This window comes from Pezoporus wallicus, unplaced genomic scaffold (assembly GCF_028554395.1).
Source record: "Pezoporus wallicus isolate ANWC-B61680 ecotype Strahan unplaced genomic scaffold, APGP_CSIRO_Pwel_v1 contig_8714, whole genome shotgun sequence".
Lineage (NCBI taxonomy): Eukaryota > Metazoa > Chordata > Aves > Psittaciformes > Psittacidae > Pezoporus > Pezoporus wallicus.
In genome coordinates, this window is record NW_026635695.1 from 343,959 (window position 1) to 356,839 (window position 12,881).

At 39.5% G+C, this 12,881-nt stretch overlaps 1 protein-coding gene across 2 annotated transcripts in view; it reads right to left on the reverse strand.

Moving 5' to 3' along the window:
* The window catches only part of FHIT (fragile histidine triad diadenosine triphosphatase), a 418,605-nt gene that overhangs the window by 248,495 nt on the left and 157,229 nt on the right, over positions 1–12,881 (reverse strand). The gene's annotated exons all lie outside the window — the stretch shown is intronic.

A 12,881-nucleotide genomic window follows, 5' to 3' on the forward strand; every position in this document is an offset into this window, starting at 1 on the left:
CCCATAAGGCACAGAAATCAGACATTAGCAAGTGCAGGCAACAGCTTGTGACTTTATCAACACAGAGGTCCTATTTTAGCTTCAAAACAGGGACCACCTGCAGAGAAATACCATGCGAGTGTTACTGCAGCTATGTGCATGGATGAAAGGAGATAGTTCAGACCAGGGCACTCTATTTTATCTTCAAATATTTCTGGATAATAATAAATGCAAACCTAACAAACATTTACCATATTGAATTTCTTGATTTCTAATAAGACTGTGCCACAAGGGTCCATTAAATACAAAGGAATTACAAAAAGACTTGAACACGCATCCTTTTGATGCTAAGCAGCCACTGCAAGCATTAAATGTTCACTATACCTGCAAATATGCTTATAAGATGTTTAGAAACACATGTGGTGACATGACTCAACTAGCTCTAATTTAAGAAGAAACCATATAAAGGCCTTAGATACTCCAGTTTGAAAGACATGATAATATACACTAACACTTGTGTCCTGGAGGGACCTACTGGATGGCTTAGCGGGTATAGAAACGCTTACATTACGGTATTCCTTTAATTTATTTGCTTTGCCTTTAGAGGCTTATGCTGAAGAGTACTTTGTGAAGATGTCTCAAGGAAGGTCATATTACTTGAATTTTTATACCTTGTACAGAAAGCCCTCCAGAGGGCTACCTGCAAGCCAGTGATGAATAAACATTCCTTAGTGATATATGCTCCCAACTTACCTCAGCAGCCAACAAGGCAAGAGCAGAGCTCTGCTCTCCCTTGCAGGATGCATGCTTTTCATTTTAATGTCTGTGAGCCAACACAAGATCTGATCTTTGCTTTCTCTCATTTCCAGCTGCCTTTTTCCTTTGTCAGAGCTGACAACTTAGAGCACAATCAAAACACCGAGTAAGAAACCCTGTTTGACCTTACTGCCAAGAGTCTTAAAAAATTAATGTTTACGGCTATTTATATGCATTGGGAAATCACCCATTTGCCTTTGAGTTTGATGTTTCAAAATGTCTTTTTCAAGCTCCCTGGACATCACTAAACTTTAAGAACTTTCCACAAGCCACAATCTTTACCTAAAAAAAAACATACAAGGACTGATGAGAAACTGATGTTTCTCAAATACCCAAGAGACATTCCAGCCATCGCCCAATGGGTAGATTCACTCTAACACAATTCCAAGCATAAAGCATCCAGCTTCCAAACCTGCCTGTATTACATTATTTTCTGCTCCAGATCTATTCAAATGCAATTTATCCTGCAATACTTTCTCCATATCCAAAACTAAGAGGCATCTTTCTTGTCTGTCTTTTTAGGAGTTACACTGTGCTAATCATATCACTTGGAATTTTTTGCATGCCCAGCTTATTTTCCTAATAAAAGATATTCTTTTAGTAGAAGTTATAACTACTGACTGTTCAGCTAAAAAAAGCAAGAATAAAATGAGAAAATAAACCAAAATTACTGCACACTTTATTCTGTTCCATACTGAAAGAAGTATTTGTATTCAACTTTTGTACATCGATACTCTTTAGCTTGTCAGCAGAACTGGACACAAAGTCATCTGAAGCTTAAAGGTCAGAGGGTGCTTCTTTAACAATTGATACTGTTCTCTAAGAAAACACTTGACTCCTAAGGAAGAACACCAAAAGCTCAGCAGAAATCAAACTAGAAATACCATCTTGACACACTGGGATTCATCAAGCAAACTTTATCAGATGCCAAGCCCTTGGGTAGTGCTTGGATCTATCTGTCATGATGCTCTGTAACACCAGGTGAAAGCATGCATGCAACCTAAACAGTGAAATGGTCCTAGTGGCCCCATATGAAAACAGCTTAATTCATCGCCCATGCTGATGTTAGGCATTACTTTACACAGAACAGGGAAAGAGATAAGAAAGGCAATTCACAGACTTAATAAGGAACACATGCCATTTTCTCTCTAGAAGGAGGCTAGCATCAGGGAACTGCTTGAAAAATTGTTAAATCAATTGTTGTGGCAGCTGAACATCCTTGAGGTTAGCCAATGTGATCTAAGCCTTCACAATGTGATTTGAAGATGCCACAAAGCAACCTGGATTGGAAATCACAGTCAGGGTAAAAACATAGCTTCTAGGTCTTTAAATGCCAGGCAGAGACTGCTCTTTACTATTGCCTCCTGTGGAAGAGGAGGTGGAAATGCAGGGATTGTGAAAGGAAGTTCTGTCAATCAAATGTTACAATTTCTTTTTTCAATGGTTTATTTTCACCCCAAAGTGACACAATTCACCTGATTAGGAAAAGAGGTTGACAATTTTTACAAATGTCAAGGACCGCTTCTGTACAAGAAAGGTAAGGAGCATGCCATTGGGCTGGTAGTCAAGACACTGTCAGTATTAAGGTGGATGACAGCATGAATGTTGCTTTTTTATCCTGTTTCTTCCAGCAGTAGAGCTCCAAAAGAGCCAAGAGTGAGAAATACAGGCTTAGTGAAGATAGTCAGAATGATACATTATCAATTAATTGAAAAATAAAGCTGCATTAATTTTATAGACATGCTTAGATTTCTGAGTAGTGTATTACATCTCCATAATGCCTTTAATTCCAAGCTTTCTGCAGACTGCGCAGAAGAATCAGGATACCCTCAGCTAAAAGGTATCCTATAGAACGTAACTATTACAGAACTTACATAACCTCATTGATGGTAGCTACAAATGCTCAGTACAATGATCAAAAAGCTTCTGTGTATATTCTTGGGTGGGAAGCAAAGAAAAATATGGTAATTATGGTGCAAGAGAAGGAATATAGATAAAATAGAATGCAATCCTAAAACTTGTAATTTAGCCAGGTTATCAGATTTAATATGTAATGTTCAGCAAGCTCAGCAAGAAGAGCAAAGCAATTCTCAGGATTGAGTGGAAATCCAGGAGGTCTTTTTTTGCCTTACTAGGCTGAACGTCCTGGACAACATCATTCCACAACAATTGCCACATGTGAAAGACCAAAAAGGGCACTTCCCAAGAAAACCAATGGTGAAGAAACCTAGTGATGTATAGAGCTGAAAGTGAAACCTCATGCACGTTTATTCCTTTAACATTCTGCTGTCTCTAATGATACCCATGCATCCCTCCCTTAGACTAGACTCCACTAGGCTGCTGCTGAAAAGGAGATTTACAATATTGCTATGAACAGCGATATCACAGGATAATTGTTGTTCCATTGGATTTGGGTTAAACATTTACCAGTACTTTGAAACCCCAGCCTGAGCAGGAGCCTTCACAGATCCTTGCACTCTCAGAAATTCTTTAACTGGCAAAAAAAACGCCAATGTGTGACACAAGGATTAAGATTTCTCTTGCCGACCTACCCTACCAGTCAGGAGAAATCTTGCTAGTTGCCTCCTCAGCTTTTCTGCTGCACTCTCTCCAAGCAGCATTTACACTTGTCAGAAAGCTGCGCTATTACCACGCTCTCAAATTTTATCTTGCATAGCCAAAATACTATGTTATGCCTATCTACAAATTTCAGTGCAATGCATTGCAGCATGTGCATAAAACAGAAGTTCATACACACAAAGCCAACATTAATATGCAGCAGTTGAAAATGGATAATCTCAGTACGCTGGATGCCAATGCTGTAAAACTGTGAGATACATTAAACTTAGATATACTGTCATATTAAATACAAAACTAATGTCACTTTAGTGGTGAAAGGGAGCAGTCGAATTACCAAAAGTGCGTTCCTACTGTTACAGTGGGAATAATTACAGGGTATTGAATACATTATAGAGGGAATTTGATGATGTGAAGCAATGATGTAACAAGGAAAGTGTTTCTATACAGTTCCTGCTCTTAATTCCTTTGGGTAACTGTGATAGAAAAAAAAAAAGAGGGTAAGAGACAGAGAAAGAACACTAAACTATTTCTGATCACCTTAAGTGTACATTAGAGAATCTGACTGCAACATTAGTGAAATTACACAGCACAGCTCAGATGAGGGGGACTGGATTTAATATACAGAAATCCTTTCATAGGCTGTACTGAGGATAATATGGTAAGGAACACTGGGCTGGAAATTTGTAGGGTGAAAAAAATGCACACTGTACAGCCTCATTAAAAGTTTGAGAGCAGTTGATATTCTCAGTAACAAATCTCCAAAAAGCTATAGCAGCAAAACACAAACTAACACAGCCTTAAGCTGCTGGCAATTGTACCACAGTTTAGATACAATCCATGCCTGGTCAGAACTGCGATTACTGTATTCACAGCCAGTCTGGGGAGCATCTCTTGAAGATATGAGTTTGTGACATAAATAATTAGAGAATCCAAAGATGATCTGACAAAGCCAACCTAGAAGGAACAAAAGCACTAGACATTGCCCAAAGCACAATAGCTGAAGAGAAAATAATGCTGATTTACACAAGGCTCAGATGGCCACTTGACAATCAGCAGCGTGTACATGCTTGCAATGCATCTCAGAAAAAAAGAAACATCTGGGAAGGCAAAAGGAGCTCCCTAAGGCCACATAGGAAAATGTGTGTTTGTGGGCGTGAGATGGGGAATGTGCAGTAGGCAGAATGTGGGCCTCTACAACACAGACACATGCTGTAACTTCTATTCAGACAAAGGTCTTCTCAGGTCAGAAATGTAGCTATCCAGAAGAGGTGCAGCATGACATAGCTCAAACTAGGGCAACAGAATTCCTAATATGGGAATTGGATTTAACTAGGCCAGTGCCAAGGCTGTCAACCCAGGAGATGTCCATGGGACCAGCAAAAGGTCAACCGATCAAGTCCAGCGAGGAGGATCCCAGACTTGTCACCCCACCACTCCATAGCTTTCACCTCTTTTCACAGTTATCAACAGGAAGAGAAGCACTGGATTTTTCACTGCACAGATCAGAGGAGAGATACGTAAAAGAAAAAGCACAAAAATATGTGGAGAGAGGTACAGAATGATGGGCAACAGACAGGAGCAGAACGTCAGTGGAAGGAGAGTTTTGTAGGGAAAAGAAGGATTTATAAAGATGGGTGTTCAAAGGAGCTAGAAGCTGTCACACAAGCAGAAAGGAGAAACACATAAAGAGCTGAGGAGGCGGCATTGATCTTGAATAAAAGAGCAGGCAATGAGACATACAGCAGAGACAAGGAGAGAAAAGAGAGGCTAGAAGAGGAAGAAATGCTTGCACACTTTCTGGAGGTGGAAGGAAGTTCATGAGCACACATGGAGGTCTGCAGTAGAAGACTGAATGTTGAAACCCGCTTCTCCCTCCAATCCCTTGGTCCACATAATAGACTTTCAAGACATGCTATATGGCTGATCTATTGCTGTAGTTTAGGTGAGGCTGTGAAATGAGGAGGAGAGTTGTTCATTAAGACAGAGCAGTATTTTATGCTGTGTAGGAGGGTGTTGATCTGGTACAATGCACTATGTAGTGTTTACATTTACAGGAGTGCCAATAGCATAGATAGATGCTTTATAAAACAAACTATGAACATCTTAAAAGTCAAAGGTACACAGATATGTCAACACAAGGCAAATACTACCCTTGTCTTTTCTAGGAGCAATAAACAGCACATTCACACAGATCAAATGTGGTTAAGGCAAATAAAGCTAAACCAGGCCAAGATTAAGATTGATACACTGTCTACTTAAGCACTTGCAGAAGAAATGCTGAGCTTCATTCTCAAACGGTTCACAACCCAGTCACTCCTCAGAACTGGAAACCTATATTTTATCTCTTATTGAAAGAAGCCATTTATACAATCCATCTCTGTAACTCTCAGCTCTCTGTATCTTACCCTTGACTGGGATCACAGCCCATCCAGCACATAAGCGGTTAAGCTCATTTCTCTTTTACTGGCAATAAAACCAGTGTTCAGCTTCAGTCTGCTAGGGTTCTCACAGAGCTACTATGGACATTCTCAGTCCTCCAGAGCAGGCTATGGGCGACTAGCATACCAGAGATAAAGCTGGCTGAAGGACAGCTTCTGACTAGTAAGGAACATATAGGTATAGAATCTGATTAGTTGAAAAAGGGCCAGTAAGCAACCCTTATCAGAGAGCATTGAAGATCCAGGAATAATCCAAAGGGAGGTGCACGCCCACCTTCTTGCTTATGCAGTTGGAGGGACCTCTAATTCCAGGATGAGGACAGAAGCCAGAGCTATTTGGCTTTTCTTAGCACTCTGTCTCAAGCTCCAGACCACTTCAAAGAAAAGAGGCTTTAAAATAGGTGGCACTGTTACTTGAGAAAGGAAATAATTTCTGCCTACAATCAGCCAGAATCCCTTTATATATAGCCTGGGGAAGGGTCATGGGCCTGAACAGTTATCTATATCCCTCACAGTAAAAAAATGTCCTGAGCAACTAAGGTTGGGAAGAGCACAGACAAATAATGAAGATCAGAGGGTGTCATCTCAAAAAGTAACAGCTAGGACAGATAATGCATCAATTTAACCAGGTGTTGTCAGATCAAATCAGAAACGCTGCTGCTACCCAGCTTCGAGTTAATGTAGGTCAAGGCACTCCATCCCTCTCATCTATATAATCTCCCACACTTGTTATGTAGATAAATGCAAAACAAATCGCACACTGAAAATAGGCTGAAAAGCCAAAAAGATTACTCAGATTATGCCATGAACATGTAAGACAGCAGGAGAGCAACTTCCTCCCAGATTTGGGAGACAACGTATATTCATGTTGTTTAAGATTACACGGCCTGTTTTCAGAGTACAATTTAATTGCTCTTGGCTGACAGGTTACAGAGCAGTAACACAGTGTATGCTGTATTCACAATAAATATAGGTATATAACCAACGCAGAGCCTTTCAGTGGAATTTACAGAGGTGATAAAATGAGTCATACCAGAAATGCAGTGACCAAATCAAATTACTGGGTCTTTCTGGATAGAACAAGCACTGAGATACATACAAATTAAGCCACTCTGTAACAAACCCTTTCTAAACCAAGCAAAAGGCAGCAGGAGAAGCTGAACTGCAGTTGTGTCACTCTGTCATCAGTTAAAAGCCTAATTCAGAAAGATTAATTCTATTTTTTAATTAGAGAATATTGTTTCACCAGTTAAGGCCCAGTGAAGGGAAATGGTGCATAAAAGGAAGCTGGATGGGGCTGCTTATAATAATGTAAATAATAAAAAAAAAAAAATCTTCTGCCTTATACCTGCAGTGAAATCCTCACAAAATGACACCAGAGCTTTTGGTTTGACCAAGTTATGGACACATTCATCCTTTCTTCATTTCCCCTCTATTGTGTGACTGGAGAAAATGCAGGAGAAAGAATTGCCAGTCCTGCAAATTAGAGCAGTGACTGATCAGGCTTGTAAGAATTCCTGCTAGTTTGTAAACTGTCACTGCAAGCACCAGGTTATGCTGCTTAAAGCTCTTTATATAGCAACTTCTAAATACTGGTATCTAGCAAGTCACATCTTCAGCATTATCCCAGTGCTGCTGACCCTTTTTGCTCTACAGGCTTCTCTTTCCTCTGAGTCACTAGCACTATTATTACGCTACTTCCTTGGGGTAATAACCCTGTTCAGGCAGCGTTTGGGAAGTTACTGTCCAGCTGTGAGATACATCCCTTCAGCTGAGACAAACTGACTGGGCATGTAAAGCAACCAGTTTTATCTCAGTGTAAAGGAAAACACTAAATCATCTTTAATTATTTAAAGCCACCTTGCTGTGATTTGCACTGGAGTAGCCCAGACATACTTATGATTTCCTTTATGAGAAGACCAGTACTTCCTAGCTGAGGCTGCTAACTGCCCTGATACACATCTTCACCTGATTTCACTTTTTGGGTAAAGGATGTTAATCCTTCCTCAGCTATAATGCAGAAAGATTAGGACAAGTGGCTTGTCTTCAGGAAAGCTCAAAGGCAGTTTCTCAGCTGAAATTATTCCACCTGGACCCTGTCGTGGTACCATTTGTTCTATGATATTAAGATCAGTGTGGCTAACAATGGAGGGAAGAGATGTCCTCATATCATTAAATATACTACAATACATCAGGTTTTATTTCTGGTCAATAATTTCACCAATATTTCATGAAGTACACTGGAAAACAAACATTTTCTTGGCAAATGAATCGATGAAAGGAAACCCAGCCCTGCTGAGCTTAAAACGGTCAGACTGGTATCAGAGGCATTAAAGTGGTGAAGACAAGGGAAGTATTCTAAGGTTACACAGGTAAAGAAACTGTGAAAGACTTTAAAGAGGGAAATAAGTAATCTTACAGTTGTCTTCTGCAGAAAAACAAAACATTAGTGTTCACTTAAAATCACTAAATGGAGTTTAAATGCTTTTGATGCACATAGGATGAAAAGAAAAAAAAAGGTCAGAAACCAGAGTCAGGTAGCTGGTTTTGAAGTGCTCCACAAATAGCAGGAATAACCCAAAGCAATGTAACTGAAGTATTACCGTAGAAAGCCACAATTTCCACCTCCATCTTAGCATATTATTTTGCAGTTAAACCAATTACACACAGATCCACTTCTGATAGCTATCAGGAGCTGGGAAAAATGTTCTGTAAAGGGATACAAAAGCTACATTCTGAAGTAAAAAATAAAACCATCCACACTCCATAACTTTGTCATTTATTGTCAAGCAAACATCCCATGAATCTGAAATGCAAACGCTGAGCTGGAAGGTGACAGGTACCATCAAATTACGAGGTACTAAAATTTTTAATTCCCAATTTTAGATGAAATTTTCTACCCTAAACAAACAGATTTTACGCCTAAAATACCATGTAAAAATGACACTCTTCCCTAGGAGATTTATTACCTACAAACACAAACATAAAATCTGATCCTGTAAATGCTCCCACACAAGGAATGTCTCAGAGACAGGTTGGGTCTCAAATTACTGGTGTGAATGTAGTGGCCAATGAGTCAAAGGTGTCAAACACTGACGCTACCACAACTTGCATCACCGGAGTATTTATCTCAATTTCTGCAGAATTAGATCCATCAACATGGGTCTGTGTCATAGCTATTATTCAGCATCAATAGGAACAGTAGCAAACAGCACTCAGTCAGAATTAGAGCCCTATTGAAAAGCCTCTCCCACACACAGAGCCTTTAATCCGATATATGAGTAGAGCAATTTTTAGTGGAGAAGACAAGTAACTCCCCCAATATGATATTATGTATATGACATGGGGAAATATATTAAACTACCCTGCAGTAAGAAATAAGGAGGAAGATCAAGTTTTAGAATCATAGAATAGTTAGGGTTGGAAAGGACCTTAAGATCATCTAGTTCCAATCCCCCTGCCGTGGGCAGGGACACCTCACACTAAACCATCTCACCCAAGGCTCTGTCCAACCTGGCCTTGAACACCACCAGTGATGGAGCATTCACAGCTTCCCTGGGAAACCCATTCCAGTGCCTCACCACCCTCACAGTAAAGAACTTCTTCCTTATATCCAATCTAAACTTCCCCTGTTTAAGTTTTAACCTATTACCCCTTGTCCTGTCACTACAGTCCCTAATGAAGAGTCCCTCCCCAGCACCCCCTCAGATAGTGGAAGGCTGCCATGAGGTCTCCACTCAGCCTTCTCTTCTCCAGGCTGAACAGCCCCAACTTCCTCAGCCTGTCTTCATACAGGAGGTGCTCCAGTCCCCTGATCATCCTTGTGGCCTCCTCTGGACTTGTTCCAACAGTTCCATGTCCTTTTTATGTTGAGGACACCAGAACTGCACACAATACTCCAGGTGAGGTCTCAGGAGAGCAGAGTAGAGGGGCAGGATCACCTCCTTCGACCTGCTGGTCACGTTCCTTTCAATGCAGCCCAGGATACGGTTGGCTTTCTGGGCTGCAAGCGCACACTGAAGCCGGCTCATGTTCATTTTCTCATCAACCAACACCCCCAAGTCCTTCTCCACAGGGCTGCTCTGAATCTCTTCTCTGCCAACCTGTAGCTGAGCCTGGGATTGCTCTGACAAATTTGGCCCATGTTAAATGCAAAACAGATTCATATTCTTTTAGTAATCACGGTTTCAGAATGGATGAAGTCTCTCTCATGAAAACAAGCCACCAGGAAACAGATTCAAACTAGAAAGACACATCAGAATGAGCAAAAACGCAATAACCCTTTTGAAGTCTAAAATAACACCTTTCAAATTATTTCAAACAACACCATAAGAACAGGTTGTTGTTTGGGAGTATGGAGTGGGAAGCAGAGGACAAAACTAGACATGGCTTCACGAATATCATCACAGCAGTTCATCCTAAAATGAATGGATCTGGAACATGGATCCTATCCTGCATTGCCCACCAACTATGACCAATGGCCACACTGGAAGAGACTTAAGTCTTCTCTCTTATGTGCATAAACCCTTCAATATTTCAGGGTATCTCACCACTACAAGTGCCACAGCTAAAGGAAATGAAGGATGATTTAGTGGAACAAAGTCTTTTAAGCTCAATGCAAGGTGAACCCCTGCTGTGCATTACCCTGCATGGGACACGGGGTTCTGCTCCTCTTCAGCACTTTGCTCTGCTCATTTAACTTTCCATCTGCTCATCTAACCTTCCTGTGACCGCTGTTTTCTTCTCATATATGTAGGAAACAATTTTATAATGACTGTATTCACAAGAAAAAAAAAACTAAAAATTGGTGACCCAGCTGTAAAAGAGATGGTTACACATATTCATTTCTTGGTGTGTGCATCAGAGAGATCAGCAAGAGATCCACTTGATGAACACCTTTGTAATGAATGTCAACAGCAAGAGACGCTATAGCTACCACTGCCTTTGCCTCACTCACAATGGTATTGTAAAGGAGCAGATTTTAACACAATATGTCTCTTTCAACACATTTCTCAGCAGCAGCATTCATAAGCACAATGACGAGAAGACAGTAACATTTCAGATGACAATTCAATTCCAATTTCAAGCCTCACAGGGTGCTATTACAAACAGCAGAGAAAAATTACAGGAGGTACTTTGGCACCTTTAACTTTTAATAGCCATTTTAATGCAGATGATCTTGACAGAATTTTACTGCCTATTTGGTAATCTTATTTGGAAAATGGAATGAACACAAGATCATTTTGCATATACATTAATATTTCCTTTTTTTCAGTAGCTGTTTTCCTGAGCATCCTTTTAAAGGATCTTATCATAAATCAGTATGCTCTGAATTGCTGGAATTTATTCTACTGTGTTGGCAGCTGGTTCTGATAGCTACAAATGTGAGTCACAGAACTGTAAATTAGAATATAGTGCACCAACAGATTTCTTTAGGCGGAGACTTTTTTAATAGCATCACACAAGTGACTGCATTTATGGCTCCAGTGGTATCTTGAGTTCTTTTCCAGCTTAACTGCTGCAGTCAATTGAGTGGCAAGGGACTACAGCAATGTTCCCCCTAAAATTTATTCTATAAAAATCCCCACAAGAAACAAAAATAAGGAACAATTTTGGTTTTTCCCAGAATACTCACTGGAATCCTTTTAGGACAGAACCACCTAGGCATGGGGGCTGTCATTTCTTATTAATGCCTCTTCTCTGGGGAAGGAAAAATAGAACAGTCAACCCAAACCCCCCCCACACCACCCAGATCAGTGGTATGTCCACAGAGGCTACATTAAGATTAACATTCTTTTTGCCTGTGTCCTTTAGCACTTCAGCATAAAGATGCTGAAACTATAAATAAAAATTCTGAGTACAGCTTCACCAATAAAAATACTTAGAACAAGCAACTGAGCTGTAGCTAAAGTTGCAGTGCAAAATCCCAAGGATGATTTGACATCCCACACATTTGTCTCTCTGCCTTCTGGAGACATTGATGGGCCAAATGGTACATTTTATATTTACCCATGTTTTTGCCATACAGCAGGACCTCAGAACCAGGAGTCCACAGGGACTGTGTTTACATATACCCTAGAAGGCAAATTTTCTCTCATAAAGCTAGTGAGAGAATTTAATTAGAATTAGTATCTTCTCCATGTGTACTAAAATAAACTCTCACACATTAGAAATCAGAGGGGAAAACAGGACACATATTTTGATTATATAAAATGGAAAGAAAAGATGAAAATTAGTTGCAGTTAAAAATGAAAACCATGATTAAAATTTATTGACAGATCATAAATTCATAAATAGAAAAATTAACTAACCTTTAAGGAAATGGTTTGAAAGAAATCTTCTGAAAAAGGAAAATATTTTAGTTTAGAAAATGACAAAACTAAATATTTCAAATATTTCAGTTTGTTTTGGTTTTAAATTTCAACATTGAAAAATTTCCTACTTGCAATTTGTGCTAAAAGCAGCTCTGTTCCATTCCATCTGTTACGTGTTTCAGGTAGCCCAATTGCTTCTACATTTACATCGATCAAAATGTGTGCTAACAGTGTATTACCAGAGAACTCTCTTGTATGAATACACAGGGAATTATCTGGGATGTGTCATTTACAACACAATAATTCTACCTAATCCTTCCCCAAAACCCCCAGAGAAAAACACCCAAAAAAAAAAAAAAGAGGAAAGTGAATCAATTTTTCTTTCACAGTGAAAAGAAAACTCACATCATTACATTCATTGTCATTAATGAATTTGTTTAAACTGCATATTTTGAAGCTTGAACATAGTTTGAATGTAACAACAACAAACTTTAAATATACAGAAAAACCTACTAGAAGCACAATTCAAAATCTGTTATAGTCTATCCTCTGCATACATCTTAATGCTGTCACTTGTTTTTCAAGTCATTAGTCCATCTGGAGGAAGGATGGCATACCTAGTGAAGATGGGAAGAAATTTGGTATAAATTAATATCTGGTAATTTGGAGATAATAAAGATTAAAAACTGTATATTACATACAGAACACTAAGATTTAAGGAACATGAATAAGATATCTATAGACTAAAAATAAC